We start from the raw sequence: 18,828 nt of genomic DNA on the forward strand, positions 1-18,828 counted from the left end.
CATGGATTGTTGATTCAGGTGCATCTGACCATATGACCAGCCTCTCCCTTTTATTTAAAAGTTATTCTCCTTGCTTTGAAAATGAGAAAATTAGAGTTGCTAATGGTAGTCTTTTATCTATTGCTGAAAAAGGTACTATTAAACTGTCCAAAAATATTGACCTAAAAAATGTCCTACATGTATCAAAGCTTTCTTGTAATCTCCTCTCTATTAGTAAAATCTGCAAGGATTCCAATTGTGCTGTGACATTCTTTGACACTCATGATATTTTTCAGGACCGGACCTCGGAAAAGATGATTGGCAATGCTAAGATGATGGATGGGCTTTATCATTTTTAGGATATTTCGGAGGATAAAATAGCTAAAGAATTTAGTGGTATAAGTTCTATGCCTATAAAGGACCAAATAATGCTCTGGCACAATAGACTAGGACACCCTAGTTTTCCATATCTCAAACATTTGTTTCCAAGTTTGTTTAAGAATATTAATTCTTCCTTAATTAAATGTGAAAGTTGTATTCATCCAAAGAGTCATAGAGCTCCTTATTACTCTCAACCTTATCATGCATCTTGTAAGAACCCACGTATTCACGTAAAACCGTTTTAATAAAATAATTTTAGTTCCCGGAATAGATTCAAAATTTAGAAGTTTTAATTTGAAAATATAAATGTGAAATTTGATTTCAGTAAAATTTTCTGAATTGGAAAATGTACCTTTTCAAAAAGATTTTTGTAAAAATGCGTATTGGCGCTTAAGCTGGCAGTATCGGCTCTAGACTGTCCAGTACCGCGTATTTTGGAAAATATTAGTTTGAAAATCAATTTATTATTTTGAAAGGAGAAAAATAATTTAGAATAAAAAACCGGACACTAATCTTAAAGGTTTTGTCCCAAAGTGGGCCAAACGGACCAAAAATGCTAACGCATTGGACCGAGCCCAAACTGAGCCCAAGGTCCAACATATATAAGCTCATTTAATGAACATTTCAGCCCATTCTTCCCCATTTTGATGAGAGAGCCGCGGTTTTGAAGAGAGGAGAGGAGGAGGAGAGGAGGAAGAGAGTGCATTATTCACCTCCACCTTCCGGAAGCCATAGCTTTTGATGCGGAGCTCCGATTGACAAGCCGTTTGCGGCCATGCGAAGCTCTTGTCGAGCTCTACATTTCTATCTAAGCAAATCTGGTAAGAAACCATATCTCACTTTCCAGTTTCATGCCCTAGATTTCTGCATTTTTGAAGTTATGGTTTTAAGTAGATTTTGTGGTTTTGGTTGTTTAGGTGATCTTTAGTAGCGGGTAATTGATGGATTTTATCCTTAGTCTCATTGAATAGGGTAAGAAACTTCTTTATCCTTGTGGTTTGATATAATATGAGCTTTAGTTAATTGATGTATGGTTATGTTGTATGTATGAAGCTTGTTTTTGGAGTTGGTGGTGGCTTTTGGTGTGGCTTTGATGGTTTGGAGCTTGGTGGAAGCTTGATTGGAATCAAGTTTGGTGTTTGAGCATATTGGAAATCGGCCAAGGTATGGTTTCGGTTTTCTTTATGTAATATGTAATGTTTCTAGACATTTAGGCTAGTTGACCCTTAAGATAGGATTGAATGCTTTGGGTGTATGCTTAATTGTATGTGATCTTGATGTTTGGCAATAACTTGTATGATGGTGATGGTGATATGGAGTTTTGGTATGAGGAGTATATGAGTTTGATGGTGATTGTTGGTATTTAATGATGATGAAGTTTGATGATAAATGTGTGATTTAATTGTAATTGATGAGGGATTGATGATTATTGAAATTGATGAGGAATTGTAGTGATTGTTGATATTATTGATGATTGATATTGATTATGAATGTTATGATGGTTTAGGGTGTTGGTGATGATTTTGATTATTGGTTACTGTGGTTCATGATGGAAGTAAGTGAGTGAAGTAGTTGAAAATTGAATGGATTGGATGATAATAATGGAATAAAGGAATTGGTGCTTGTATTGATTAATGTTGAGAATTTGAATGGTGGTATTAAGAAAAAGGGATGTGATGTTAGGTTGAATTTTAGATTTGGATGAGGTGAGTATTAAATGATTTAGATTGATTGAGTGGTTGAAGTAGTGTTTGGTATGAATTGTGGGTTGTTTTTGGTATGGTTGAAATGTGAGTGATTGGTATTGGATTGAGGTTTGGTCAAAATTGAGGTTATGTGGTTTTTGGGTAAAATTGGATTTTTGGTGAACTTTGTCTGATCATAACTTTTGCCTCGATTTTCAAAATTTGTTGAATTTGGTTTATATTTGAAGATTATTGAGAACCCTTCGATATGATTTAAAGTTTGCAAAATTTGGGATTTTGTAGAGGAAGTTATGATCATTCAAAGTTGGTGTTAAAAATATGAAATTTTGCAAAGTTGCAGAATTTCAGGGTTTCTGATATGTGCGCACGCACAATCTACGAAAATATTATTCTGTGCAGACGCACAGATCTGTGCGTACGCGCAGGCAGGGGAAAGGGCTCTGGTAGCAGCACTAGCATAGGTTTTGCGTGCGCACATCAATGAAGAATTACGACCTGTGTGGACGCACAGCCCTGTGCGCATGCACAAGTCGGGAAGGGACGTTTGTTAGGGGCACTCGCACAGCTTGTGCGAGTGAACAGACTTTATAAATTTTAGTACCTGTGTGCGTACGCACACTTTCAAAATCTTCCTGGGCGTGCGCACGCACACCCCTGTGCGGACGCACACGCCCTGTTTCTCAAATTTTATTTTTTTTTCAACTATTTCACCTTTCCGACAAGGTTGTAAGCTTCTATAACACCATTTTAAGACTCTTGGGCTTATTTTAGAGCATTGAAATATGGGAAAGGTCCTAGGGGTTTAAGTTGGGTTTTTTTTTTGAAAAGTTAGCAAATGGAGGTTTAGGTTTCTGGTGTATTGCGGATGAGTTAGTTGAGAGAGAATGAAGAGTGGTGCATATGGTGATTGTTGACAATGACTTAGGAAATTGATGAACTAATGAGCTCGGAATGGAAGTGATGAATTGATGATGGTTATGATGAGTTGAAGACTCAAAGAGGAATGATGATCTTGTTGAATAATGAGATTGTGCCAAGCACTATATCCTTGGGTTAAGTATGATAGTGTGCAGGGTATTATGTCTCTGGGATTGAATTATGATTGATAATCTTTTCTGCTACAAGAGTGTGCCAGGCACTATATCCTTGGGTTATGCATGCAAGTGTTCCCAGAACTATATCTGTGGGTGAATAGTGTGTGCCCAGCAAAAAAGCGACATCCGAAAGGATGTGTTGGGTTGGCATTTATGGACCGATAAGTGATATCACGAGCCATTAAGATAGACATTCATCATGTGCATTTTCTATCTATTTGTATGCTTTGGCGACTTGTAATTGTATGCTTAAATGAATAACATGCCTATTTGCTTACTTGAACTACTTGCTCTATATGCTTCTACTTGTGTTCTACTTGCTTGCATTTATATTGTGATTGTCTGGTGCTGAGGAGGTTAGGTAAGCGGTGGCGATGGGATCGCACAGAAGTTAGGTTGACGATGGCTGTGGGATACAGCGGTGTGAAAAGTATTAGTTAGAATTCCCCTAGGTTTAGACAACCCTGATTTATGATTTAAGTTCTTTTATTTATTTTGTTCTAAGCTTGATTATCCGTATGTGATGTGGAGTTCTAGGATTTCCTTCGGCGTCCCGGAGCCTTACATCTTACATCATTGGGCACTGTTACCATACTAAGAACCTCCTGTTCTCATTCCATACTTTGTTGTTGTTTTTCAAATGCAGGTCGTAATCTACTTCGGTGAGATTGCGGATATAGTGACAAAGCGGAGTATGGTTCCTCCTTGGTTTAATTTATTTTACTTTGTTATAGTTACTCTCTCATCTTTTTGTGTTTTATCTTTATGGCCTTAGAGGCTTACTTGAGAGATAGGTTGTATAAGCTGTTTTAATTCTAAAACTCTGTATATCTCTATTTGTAACTAGTCGGCTTAAACTCCGCAAGCTGCAGCTAGTTCTCTATGATTATTATACTCTTATATTTATATAACTTATATTCTCTTACACCTATACATTGTCTCTTATGCGTTAGCTTCGTGTGAATGCCTCACGCTTCTGTAATTCTGTAATTTGATTATTAATCCTTCATCAGGCTTATATATATGTATAAGCCTTAGAACTGTTGTAACCTCTGATTAACCTTTGCTTTATGGCTAGAGGTAAAGCTTAGGGTAATTGGGGTGTTACATTTAGTGGTATCAGAGTGGTTCATCCTCGTGAGCCTGAGGGATGGACTGATTGTGCTTCATTGCATACTCTGGGTCATTTTTCTTTCATGCTATTTAGGTTATCTACTTGATATCTCATAGCATGCTTGTTTGTGAGTGCCTTTTTGGGTTAATTGAAGCACTAGACCTTTGATATTGAGATTGATCACCTTGATATCGAATGTTTGGTGTAGACAGGAACCCTAATGGCTACTCGCGGACGAGGTCGTACACGTTCACGAAGAGAGAGAGTAGGAATGAGCGACCGACCGATAACCATGCCGAGTTCAGGGCGGCAATGGCGAATTTTTCAAACATCATGGGGGCTACCGCTACTGCGACTCTGCAAGCTGTGCAGAGGTTAGGCCAACCGGCCGAAAACGGAAACAAAAATGGTGTAGGAAATGCGAATGAGAATGCGGGAGGAAACGGAGATAACACGGGAGGTGCTCCGATGACCTTGGCGACCTTTCTCAAGGGTCATCCTCCGAGTTTTCGAGGTTCAACTAATCCCACGGAAGCAGATAACTGGTTCCAAGCTATGGAACGCGCACTGCAAGCGCAACATGTCCCGCATAACCAATACGTAGAGTTTGCTGCTTACCAACTTCGGGAAGAGGCCCAGCATTGGTGGCAAACAAAATGCCACTTGCTACAGCTCCAGAATGCAGATGTTCCTTGGGATGTATTTCAAACGGCCTTCTACAAGAAGTACTTCCCTGAGTCTGCAAGGGAAGCGAAGGAGATGGAACTGATGCAGCTGAAGCATGGTTCTTTGCCTTTGGCAGATTATACCAGCAAATTTGAGAAACTTTGTAGGTTCTCTAGGGCGTGTCAGGGTGCCCCGAAAACCTATGAAAGTTGGAAGTGTATCACGTATCAAAGGGATTTGAAGTACGACATCATGACTGTTGTGGCTCCTATGGAGATTTGTATTTTCTCTGATTTGGTGAACAAGGCAAGAGTGGTTGAAGAATACGTGAATATGGTAGCCTCGTCAAAGGAGACTTCTGGAGGAAATACTAGTAGAGAGCGTGATGATCATCTTGGACTAAGGGGACAGAATTTTAAAAGAAATGAACATACTCATCAACATCTGCGAGGTCAAGGGGATTTCAGAAAGAACAACAATGCTCAGTTCCACATGGCAAAGGGAGATGGTCAATGCTACACTTGCGGATTACCAGGGCACCTTGCTAAGGACTGCCGTAGAGGGAGGAACCGAGGTGTGAGTAAGAGTCAGCAACCAGGCCGTGTGTTTGCTTTGGAGGCACGTGAGGTGACGAGGTCGGATCCTCCGACGAGAGGTAAGCGTATGCTTTGAGTCTTATATTGCCTGGACCTGAGGTTAGTTTGGTTCTATCTTTTGTAAAGACGTCGTTAGAATTTCAAGAGCTTAGAGTTTTGTTGGAAGTAAACCATGGGGAAAGGAGGATTTTAGCGGCGATAGCCGAGGATTTTGGACTTGTGATGACGAACGATCCGAGTTGGCGTGCCGGAATGGTTACCAGGTATGACTAGAAGTCTTGGCGGTTCCCTATGTGGGCGATGGTCACGGTTCAACACGAGTAGCAACAGGAATACCGACTAACGTCCTTGCGATTTTTAACTATGATTTTTACCGTTTTAAGATTTAGAGTGATTTCAAATCTGGTTTGGAGCTTTGGTTTAACTGATTTGGTTTTGAAACTAGGATTTGAACTTTTGATCAAATGTTACGATTTTAAAAGGAAAGTGAGTCCTAAGATTTTGTTGGCTTGTGATTTTGGTTGTAAATCTAACTTATCAAAATGGATTCAAATTTAAAGATTTCGATTTAAGGGTTTCAATGAATTTGGGAAAATCGTGCCTTAAAATGATTGATTTACAAATAAAAAGTTTTTGACTCTTTTGATAAGATTTTAACAATGGACTCATTTAGATTGAAGTTGTTTTAAAGATTTTGACAAATACTACAAAATCGGTATTTGGTTTAAGGAAAATTTCTGGATTCTTAATGACGATAATCAGAGTGACGCAACGGAAGTTATACGCTAAGTTGTCAACGTGTGAGTTCTGGAATGAGGAAGTGAAGTTCTTTGGTCACGTGGTGAGAAAAGGAGGAATAACCGTAGATCCTTCTAAGATGGAGACGGTGATGGAATGAAAAAGACCAACAATGGTAGCGGAAGTCAGAAGCTTCTTGGGTTTAGCCAGATATCACCGGAGATTCTTTGAAGGGTTTTCCTGAATTGCACTACCGATGACTAAGTTGACAAGAAAAGAAGTGTCTTTGTTTGGATGTCAAAGTGTGCAGAGAGTTTTCAAATTTTGAAGCAGAAGTTAACTTCAGCACCTGTTTTAATCTTGTTGGAACCGCATGAACCGTTCAAAGTATACTATGATGCTTCTCTGAAGGGTTTAAGCTGCGTGTTGATGCAACACCAGAGTATGGTGGCTTACGCATCGCGTTAGCTGGGACCGCATGAGGGGAACTATTCAACTCATGATCTGGAATTAGCGGCGATTGTGTTTACACCGGAGATTTGGAGGCACCACCTGTGCGGAGTGACGTTTAGCGTCTTTTCTGATCATAAGAGTCTCATGTATGTCTTTGATCAGAAAGAGCTTAAAATTGCGTTGGAGAAGACAGATGGAGTTGCTAAAGGATTATAATTTTGAACAAAGTTATTACCCTGGAAAGGCAAAGGTGGTCGCAGGTGCATTGGGTCGGAAATCTTTAACAATTGCCTGGGTAAGAATCAAGAAAGAGGAGCTAATGGATAAGTTTGTGGATTTTAAGCTGGACATTGGTGAGGTTGCCGGAAGAACTTGTTTGAACCAGTTGCAGATTTCAAGCACGATTAAGACGGAGATTCAGAGGGCTCAGCAAGATGAGCTGAAGCTTCAGAAATTGTTGCAACCAGTTGGTGATAAGAGGCGTGAAAAATTTGCTAAGGAGGGTGAAAGATTAAGGAGAGATAAGGGGAGAGTTTGCACACAGGATGTCGGAAGTTTGAGACAATACTTGTTGTCGGGGGCACACTACAGTGGATTTTCTGTTCATCCCAAAAGCACGAAGATGTATTGTAACTTAAAGAAGATGTTCTGGTGGCCTGGGATGAAAGGTGATGTAGCTACAGCGGCATCCAAGTGTTTGACGTGTTAGAAGGCGAAGATAGAGCATTAGAAGCCGTCAGGAACGATACAGCCTCTTGAGATTCCTTAGTGGAAGTGGGCTATGATGCGGTTTGGATGATCGTGGTTCGCTTAACCAAATCCGCTCATTTTCTGCCTATCCGAGTGAACTGTTTAATGGAGGAGATGGTGAGAGAGAACGTAGACATGGTAGGACTCTGTGATGGGGATATATTGCATAACTCAGATTTTCAAGGGCGAAAATCTTTTAAGGAGGGGAGGATGTAAGAACCCGTATTTTCACGTAAAACCATTTTAATAAAATAATATTAGTGCCCAGAATAGATTCAAAATTTAGAAGTTTTAATTTGAAAATATAAATGTGAAATTTGATTTCAGTAAATTTTTCTGAGTTGGAAAATGTACCTTTTTGAAAAGATTTTTATAAAAATCCGTACTGGCGTTTAAGCTGGTAGTACCGGCTCTAGACTATCCAGTACCGCGTATTTTGAAAAATAATAGTTTGAAAATTAATTTATTGTTTTGAAAGGAGAAAAATAATTTAGAATCGAAAACTGGACACTAATCTTAAAGGTTTTGGCCCAAAATGAGCCAAACGGACCAAAAACGCTAACGGGTTAGACCAGGCCCAAACCGGACCCAAGGTTCAACATATATAAGCTCATTTAATGAGCATTTCAGCCCATTCTCCCCCATTTTGACGAGAGAGCCGCGGTTTTGAAGAGAGGAGAGGAGGAAGAGAGTGCACTATTCACCTCCATTTTCCGGAAGTCATAACTTTTGATCCGGAGCTCCGATTGACGAGCCGTTTGTGGCCACGCGAAGCTCTTATCAAGATCTACGTTTTTATCTAAGCAAACCTGGTAAGAAACCGAGTCTCACTTCCCAGTTTCATGCCCTAGATTTCTGCATTTTTGAGGTTATGGTTTTGAGTAGATTTTATGGTTTTGGTTGTTTAGGTGATCTCTAGTAGCAGGTAATTAATGGATTTTACCCCTAATCTCGTTGGATAAGGTAAAGAACCTCTTTATCCTTGTGGTTTGGTATAGTATGAGCTTTAGTTGTTGATGTATGGTTATGTTGTATGTATGAAGCTTGTTTTTGGAGTTGGTGGTGGGTTTTGGTGTGGCTTTGATAGTTTGGAGTTTGGTGGAAGCTTGATTAGAATCAAGTTTGGTGTTTGAGCATATTAGAAATCGGCCAAGATATGATTTCGGTTTCCTTTATGTAATATGTAATGTTTCTGGACACTTAGGCTAGTTGACCCTTAAGATAGGATTGAATGCTTTGGGTGTATGCTTAATTGTATGTGATCTTGATGTTTGGGGATAACTTGTACGATGGTGATGGTGATATGGAGTTTTGGTATGAGGAGCATATGAGTTTGATGGTGATTGTTGGTATTTAATGATGACGAAGTTTGATGATAAATGTGTGATTTAATTGTAATTGATGAGGGATTGATGATTATTAAAATTGATGAGGAATTGTAGTGATTGTTGATATTATTGATGATTGATATTGATTATGAATGTTATGATAGTTTTGGGTGTTGGTGATGATTTTGATTATTGGTTATTATAGTTCATAATGGAAGTAAGTGAGTGAAGTGGTTGAAAATTGAATGGATTGGATGATAATAATGGAATAAAGGAATTGGTGCTTGCATTGATTAATGTTGAGAATTTGAATGGTGGTATTAAAAAAAGGGATGTGATGTTAGGTTGAATTTTAGATTTGGATGAGGTGAGTACTAAATTATTTAGATTAATTGAGTGGTTGAAGTAGTGTTTGGTATGAATTTTGGGTTGTTTTTGGTATGGTTGAAATGTGATTGATTGGTATTGGATTGAGGTTTGGTTAAAATTAAGGTTATGTGGTTTTTGGGTAAAAATGAATTTTTGGTGAATTTTGTCTGATCATAACTTTTGCCTCGATTTTCAAAATTTGTTGAATTTGGTTTATATTTGAAGATTATTGAAAAGTTGGTGTTGAAAATATGAAATTCTGCAAAGTTGCAGAATTTCAAGATTTCTGATATGTGCGTACGCACAGTCTTGTGTGCATGCACAATCTGTGAAAATGTTATTCTGTGCGGACGCACAGATCTGTGCGTACGCACAAGCAGAGGAAAGGGCTCTGGTAGCAGCGCTAGCATAGGTTGTGCGCGCGCACATCAATGAAGAATTACGACCTGTGCGGACGCACAGCCCTGTGCGCACGCACAAGTTGGGAAGGGACGTCTGTTAGGGGTGCTCGCACAGCTTGTGCGAGTGAACAGACCTTATAAATTTTTGTACCTATGCGTACGCACAACCCTGTGCGTACATACACTGTCAAAATCTTCCTGGGCGTGCGCACGCACTCCCCTATGCGGACGCACACGCCCTGTTTCTCAAATTTTATTTTGTTTTCAACTATTTCATCTTCCCGACAAGGTTGTAAGCTTCTATAACACCATTTTAAGACTCTTGGGCTTATTTTAGAGCATTGAAATATGGGAAAGGTCCTAGGGGTTTAAGTTGGATTTTCTTTTAAAAAGTTAGCAAACAGAAGTTTAGGTTTCTGGTGTATTGCAGATGAGTTAGTTGAGAGAGAAGGAAGAGTTGTGCATATGGTGATTGTTGACAATGACTTGGGAAATCGATGAACTAATGAGCTCGGAATGGAAGTGATGAATTGATGATGGTTATGATGAGTTGAAGACTCAAAGAGGAATGATGATCTTGTTGAATAATGAGAGTGTGCCAGGCACTATATCCTTGGGTTAAGTATGATAGTACGCAGGGTATTATGTCCCTGGGATTGAATTATGATTGATAATCTTTTCTGCTGCAAGAGTGTGCCAGGCACTATATCCTTGGGTTATGTATGCAAGTGTGCCCGGCACTATATTCGTGGGTGAATAGCGTGTGCCCGGCACTATATCCGTGGATCAGTAGAGTGTGCACGACACTATATTCGTGGGTGTGTGATGAGTCCATATTTTACGATATATTTTGGTTTGATTTGAGTGGATTTCATCACATAAACCCCCATTTACTCATCTAGATAGCATGCTTTTGAGATTTCTCCCTAATTTGTGCTTGAAAGTGAAAACATGCTCTTTAGGCCTTTTTATTGCTAAATTTTATTCACTTTAATCCCATTTGGTGCCTTGATGTATTTGTCAAGTGATTTTAGGTTTTCAAGGCAAGTTTGGGTTGAAGAAGTGAAGAAAGAGCATCCAAAAGGGAGAAATCATGAAGAAAATGAGATTTAGAAGCTGCTGCAAAGATGCGTACGCACAGTGATGCGTGCGTACGCACAACGGTGACTTCGTGCAAGGATGCGTACGCACCAAGTGTCATGTGTATGCACGATGGAATTCTGCGCAATTGTGCGTAGGCACAGTAGGTCGTGTGTACGCACGCGTGTATATGTGTGAGGTCATTAATGCAAATCGCTGGGGCGAATTCTGGACCTCCAAAACCCAGTCCAACTCATTTTCTGAAGCTATTTAAGGCTAAAGTGAAGAGGAATGAAGGGGGGCAATTAGGTTTAGCTTTACATGCTTTTCTCTTAGTTTCTAGAGAGAGAAGCTCCCCCCTCTCTCTAGAATTAGGGTTCTTTAGTTTAATTTCTTGTAATTTCTACTTTTAATTCTTGTTTTCATTTACTTTTTCTTGTCATTTATTGTTATTGCATCTTGTTCTTCTTCATTTCTCTTGTTATTTCCTTTATTTTGTCACTTTTATATTTTATGAACACTTTTGTCATTTTAATTCTAATTAATGTAATTTTATATTTTCATGTCATTTATTGCTTTCTCTAGTTGTTATTGTTACTTTCTTGCTTTGGTAGTTTTAGAATTTATTTTATTGTAATTTAATATTATTTTATTCTCATGCACACCAAGTGTTTGATAAAATGCTTGGCTTAGTTTTTACTTAGTTTTTCTCCACTCTTGGCTTGGAATTGTTCATTTTGGTGATCCTTGAGTCATTGATGTCCATTCTTGTTTGATACATTAGAGTAGTTAGTTGATTTGGTTTTCCTTGACTCTTTGTGACCCCTTAGCATTGACATGGGACTTAAGGATTGAAATTAACTATGCCTACTTGACTTATCTTCGATGTAAGGTTGACTAAGTAGGATTAACTCTTCATAATCATCATATGTTTGTGGTTAATGACTAGGATAGGTAGCCTTAGTTCTCAATTACTTGCCAAGAGGTTTCTTGCATTTTAATTTTTCTTGCTTTGAGATTTTATTGCTTTGACTTTTATTGCTTTGATGTTTACTTTCTTACATGTTTAGTTTTCACACTCTTGGTTGAGAAATTAGATGTTTGGGTAGAATTGAGTTGTGGATGTCCATTCCGTATTGTGTGAGAATAGTTAATTGGTTTGGTTTCCATTGACGCTTGTCTTTCACTAAGTAATTAGTGACTTGATTAGGACTTATGGATTGAGATCAATTATGCTTTTGACTAATTCTCAAGGAGGATTGACTAATTTGGATTGATTCCACACAATTACCATGTTTGTGGTCCATAACTAGGATAGAAATCCTAAATTCCCCAATTTTCACCAATAGCTCTTTTTACTATTTGATTTCCATTGCTTTAATTGCTTTCCTTTTAATTCCTTGCATGATCATTTGCTTCCTTGCTATTTACATTTCCTTGCTCTCTTGCTTTCATTCCTAAATCCACATGCTCTCTCTCATAGCCAATAAATGTACACTTCATTGCAACTCCTAGGAAAGACAACTCGGGAGCTAAATACTCTTGGTTATTTTGTATTGATTTTATTATTTGATTGATGGTCAATTTGTTGGGTTAGGACTATACTCACAACGCCAATTCCATTTTGATAATCAATTTTCTAACCCATGCAATTGGGCATTCATCAGGGCGGCAGAAAAGCGACATCCGAAAGGATGTGTCGGATTGGCATTTATGGATCGACAAGTGATATCACGAGCCAATAGGATAGACATTCATCATGTGCATTTTCTATCTGTTTGCATGCTTTGTGACTTGTAATTGTATGCCTAAATGAATAACATGCCTATTTGCTTACTTGAACTACTTGCTCTATATGCTTCTACTTGTGTTCTACTTGCTTGCATTTATATTGTAATTGACTGGTGCTGAGGAGGTTAGGTAGGCGGTGGCGATGGGATCGCACGGAGGTTAGGTTGGTGATGGTTGTGGGATACAGCGGTGTGAACAGTATTAGTTAGAATTCCCCTAGGTTTAGACAACCCTGGTTTATAGTTTAAGTTCTTTTATTTATTTTGTTCTAAGCTTGATTATCCGTATGTGATGTGGAGTTCTAGGATCGCCTTCGGTGTCCCAGAGCCTTACATCTTACATCATTGGGCACTTTTACCATAATGAGAACCTCCGGTTCTCATTCCATACTTTGTTGTTATTTTTCAGATGCAGGTTGTAATCTACTTCGGTGATATTGCGGATATGGTGACAGAACGGAGTATGGTTCCTCCTTGGTTTAATTTATTTTACTTTGTTATAGTTACTTTATCATCTTTTTGTGTTTTATCTTTATGGCCTTAGAGGCTTACTTGAGAGATAGGTTGTATAAGCTATTTTAATTCTAAAACTCTATATATCTTTTTTGTAACTAGTCGGCTTAAACTCCGCAAGCTGCAGCTAGTTCTCTATGATTATTATACTCTTATATTTATAGATGTCTTATTCTCTTACACCTATACCTTGTATCTTATGCGTTAGTTTCGTGTGAACGCCTCACGCTTCTGTAATTCTGTAATTTGATTATTAATCATTCATCAGGCTTCTAGAATATATTATTCCCTTATATATATATATATGTGTGTGTGTTTGTGTCCACTTGATTCATAGTGATGTATAGGGTCCATAAAAAATAACAACTCAATTTGAAAAAAAATGGTTTGTAACTTTTATCGATGACCACACACGACTATGTTGGATCTATCTCATGCATAAAAAATCTGAGGTTTCAAAAATTTTTTAGTATTTTTCAACAATGGTAGAAACACAATTTGACACAAAAATTTTAATATTAAAAAGTGATAATGGCACCGAATACTTTAATAAAAATCTTGGTGAATTTTTTCAAAATTAAAGAAAGGTATTTAACATCAATCTACATGTCCCAATACACCCCAACAAAATGGCATTGCTGAAAGGAAGAATAAACATTTTCTTGAAGTAGTACGTGCCATTATGTTTGAGGGTAATGTTCCAAAGTATTTATGGGGAGATGCTGTCCTAACAGCAGCCTATCTCATAAATCGAATGCTCACACGTGTGTTAAATTACTGCACACCGTTGGATACTTTTAAAAAAAAATTTCAGCATGTAGGTTGCATTCTGACTTACCTTTAAAAGTATTTGGTTGCACTGTATTTTTACATACACCTTCATATCGAAGTAAACTTGATCCAAGGGCAGAAAAATATATTTTTATTGGCTATTCTCCAAGTCAAAAGGGTTATAAATGTTTCAATCCACACATTAAGAAATTTCATGTAAGCATGGATGTTACTTTTTTAAAACATGAAACCTTTTTTCAGAAAAATGTTAAGTTAAATAAAATAATTTATTTTTTTTAATTTTGAATAATTATTATAATTTAATTATATAACAAAAATATTTTATTTTAACAAATTTTAAAATATATTATATATGTCAGTGGCTTTTAGAAATATTTGTACACTACACACATCTAACCTCTTTAAAGATTGATATATTAGATAGGCTGTATTTATTTATAGACACGAGACTGAAATAGAAATATAGAAAATAAAATCATATTTAACAGATAAAATATGGATAGAAACAATAAGTCGCTTTTTAATTTCTATATGGAGGACAAATTTGTGTTGGACCCGGTTATGGAGGAGGGGAGAGCTTTACCTGTGTGTGGTGTCAGACAAGGAAAAAATCGGACCATGTATTTTGAGTGTGCTTCTCGGACGGTCCAAGTTGTATATGGGAAATGGACCATGCGATTAATTAGTGGCTCCCTATCCACGTGTCGCCCGCAGGTGACTCCCCAACGGTGCACTTTTTTTCAACATTAACCCATATCCAGCATCTATTTTCACTTTCACTCCATTCCTCCAAAGAAGAGCCACTGCTTCCTCTACTTCCTTATTCGTTCTGGTTCTTGCTTTGCATCGTGAAAGTAAGTTTAAAATGCCAAAGAAAAAAAAATTTAGAGAAGTTGATCGTCCTGAACTTCATCTCATATATTATTGTTGTTGTGAGAACTTAGAATATTTATTATTGGTTTAGGCGTGATTACGTTATAGTTTTTTTTGGAATTTTTTTAGTATTTTTTAATTATAATTGCTATTATTAAAAAATTAATTATTATTTTTATTGTTGTTAGAATTGAATTTAGGAGTGTAAATGGTTGTTATTATTTTTACCTGATTATGTTATCTTTTTTTTGGAATTTTTTTTTTAGTTTTTTATAATTATAATTATCATAGTTAGGAAGTTAATTGTTATTATTGTTGTTAGAATTGAAGTTAGGAATGTAAATAATTATTATCATTTTTATTAGATTATGTTGTTTTTTTTTTTGGAAATTTTTTTAGTTTTTTTATAATTATAATTATTATTGTTAGGAATTTAATTGTTATTATTGTTGTTAGAAAATTAAACTTAGGAATGTAAATAATTATTTTTATTTTTACCTGATTATGTTATTTTTTTAATTTTTCTAGTTTTTTATAATTATAATTATTATTGTTAGGAAGTTAATTATTATTATTGTCGTTAGAAATTGAATTTAGAAATTTAAATTGAGTAATAATTATTTTTTTTTAAAATTTAGAATTATATGTAAAAATAGTAGGAAGTTAATTAAATTTTATAATTAATTTTAGAGATTATGGTTTTAGATATTATCACATTTTTTTTGTGTTACCGTGAATTAATAGACAACTAAGCTAGAATTGTTAATTAAATAGGAGCGTTGTTAGTTTAATAAGAATTGGAATTATATATTAGTTGTTATTGTTAATAGTCAGTTATGAATAATTTTTAGGATTAGTAAGTTAATTTAGAAGTTAAAATGATTTGTTTTAATTAGTTTTGGTAAGATAATTTATGATAGTTGTGTGGTTTCAATCAATATGTTGTTGAGTTACTGTAAAAAAATTTTACTAATGAGACTTAATAAATTGGTGGGTTAGTACATGTTTACTACTATATGTTGTAATTAGGAAACAGATTAACGAGTTGACTAATAATAATTTGTTATATTTTTATAGAGTTTAAGGATGTTGACATGTGATCACCTAGTCCCTCCGGATCGATACAATGAAAGGATGGAGGGGCACTTACGACAAACTGGTTTTTATCATGCATCTCAGATTGGGGTAGTCCAATGTCAGAAAGTACTGGCGAATGCTCTAATCGAAAGGTGGCATCCAGACACACATACTTTTCACCTTTCGATCAGTGAATGTGCTGTGACGCTTGAAGATGTGGCAATAATTCTTGGTCTTCCGACGGACGGTCTTCCAGTCACATGGATGACAATGAGTAGTTTTGAAGCCTTGGAGGCGGAGTGTTTACACCAGTTTAGAGTGGCACCCAGTAAGTCGGCATATAGAGAAAGCTGTATAAAATTGACCTGACTGCGGGATTTAAAATAAAACTTACAGTTGACTGATGAAAATAGTATACAGAGCTACGTGAAGTTTCACATTATGTTGTTGATTGGAACGATCTTGTTTGGAGACAAGTCTGGCGCAGGTGTGCATTGAAAGTATCTACCACTGCTTCGTGATTTTGGGAGTATTGGACAGTACAGTTGGGGATCGCATGCCTAGCACACCTATACAGGACGTTATGTAGGTCATCTCGTTATGACTGTAAGGAGATCGATGGTCCGCTAACACTTCTGCTTGGTTGGGCTTGGATCCGCCTACCATATCTAGCGCCACTTCCTAGGGAACCCCGCAGTTTTCCCCTTGCAAACAGGTAATATTATCTTACAGTCAACCCGTATCTTATTATTTAGAATCCAATTGTGTTAATAAAATAAGTCATATTAGGTGGCGTAACTAGGAACGTGGAGACCATCGCTATAGATATCTTACGCTTGCTCACTTTAGGAAGACCTTGGATGATCTTCAAGAAGGTCAGGTGTGTTTTCATTGAAGAATAATTTTTTTTGGGTTTAGCCATAGTGTTAATTTTATTGTAATTGTTATAGTTCTTGTCATTGTGATTGTGAAGTGGATTGAAATCATGAGTTTACTTTATCTTTTCCAGTTTGTATGGGTTGCTTATGCTGTCGATTGTGTGGATCAGGACATAATTCCCCCAGACATCTACATGCACTCGGTTTGTTGGAGCGCTACGGTGCCGTTGGTCAGTTTTGAATGCATTGAGTGGCATGCAACTGATAGGTATAGGCGACAGTTTGGTTTTGTTCAGGGAGTTCCTCATTAGGAACGGAATCTAGACAAGGCACACGGAGAAGTCCTCACTGGTCCTAAGAATCTTAACTGAGCCACGGCCACGACTCATTCATTTTGGGTGATGCAGTGGACAAATAGGTATAATCACGTTATGACTGAGTTTCCCGTGCCTTCACAGCATCCCTTGGATACTTACAAGTACTGGTACTACCGGGCAAAATTTGGGGACCGGTTGAATTTGTCCAGCCTTGTTGTTCAAGAGAATGATGAGGGTAATCAAGATATGGATGTTGACAATTAAGAGCAGGAGCCACAGTCACCTCCACCATCCCCTCCACTTCTGAATCCACTTCCACAAGAACAACGCTATGTCCTCAAGTCAATATATACCTCAAACAAAGTTTACTCAATCGTACCCAATACATCAGCAGCATTGGGGTATGCCACAGTTTGACACAGGAGAAGGAGGTTCTTTTAGTCAGTTGCTTGGATTCATGGCTGCAGATGTAGGACAATCATATAGGCAATGCTTCATACGATGCTTCCCAACCTCGGTATATTTTTTCCACTGCCTTTTACTTAGCCAACCATGCTTTTCGATAACTGACGGTGTAGTTGAACTTCGATTGCACTTCTGCAATAACTGATTTTACCTTTAACGAGGAGTCAGCCTCGACAAACGGCTTGATGGCTTCTGCAATTGTGATCGAATCCAGCTTGGAATGATCTTGAGAAATGGTGGCTCTGGTACAGGTGTGACTACCATTATACCTCCTTATAACCCAACAGTACTTCCTGCTGATCATGCTAACCCTAACAAGCCAATCATATCCTGACCCATATTGTGTGCACTTGGCATAAAATGTCAACGGCTCCGACTCATACACACGGTAGTCTTCACTTCTTCAGATGGTATAATCTTTCATTGCCTTAATAACAGCTTCCTTGGAATTGAATTCCATCCTAACGGCAAATTCACCATTTGTGACAATAGGAGTTTTTGCGGCGAAGGCAGCCGAATAGAAAATACTTAATAAACGAATATTTAATAATCGAAACTAAAAGTAAATCAATACGCATAGCATCAATTACAATATACATAGACTGTACATCTGGTCATTCTCTTATTCTAAACAAAATAACAACATAAACACATAATAAAATACTGATTAATGAATACTAATTTCTATAAACTAAATCACTAACTAGCTAACAATATCATTACCTTAAACTTAACTAAATAAACCGATAAACAAATGCTAGTTGAGTAAATTGTCACACTTCACTTAACTATTTGGTCCATCGATCAATCTAAATTATTACAAGCTTCTAATCCTATTTATAAATATACGCAACCACGTACCTGCACTCATATATTCCAGAAACTCCGGAACATGCATGGCATCCAAATCCAAAACTCGAATGAAAGATGGCTCCTCAAACGGCTCTTCGTTTGCGAGTGTATTTGCCATGTCCGTCACATTTGGAGCCATGAGGCCATCACCTTCATCTTCATCACCATCTAGACCAACAACTTCGTAATTGTTTTCGAACTCTTCTTCACTGTCACTATTGTAATCTTCGCGTAGAATATTCCGGTAGGCCTCAGATTGTTCGAACTCAATGTACAACTCGATGAACGGGATTTGAGCACGACTTTCAATATACATCGAAAATATCTCTTGCAAACTAGCTTCGTCCGTTACATATTTGACTTGAAATTGGACAAATCCACCAAACACCGGTATGGGATATCTATATAAAATACAAGATATTTTCCTTGACATCTCAAAATCTAGCTTCTCACAGATCACACCTTTGAGCTCTTCAAATGAGATTGTGAAGGGAATAACAACATCTAACGAATTTTCACAAATGAATTTTACTCCTTCAGATGTTTGTAACAAAATTTCACCAAAATAATACACTTTCAAAAGAACTCTATCATCCATTTCTCTCACTCCACTAAA

This window comes from Arachis hypogaea, chromosome 18 (assembly GCF_003086295.3).
Source record: "Arachis hypogaea cultivar Tifrunner chromosome 18, arahy.Tifrunner.gnm2.J5K5, whole genome shotgun sequence".
Lineage (NCBI taxonomy): Eukaryota > Viridiplantae > Streptophyta > Magnoliopsida > Fabales > Fabaceae > Arachis > Arachis hypogaea.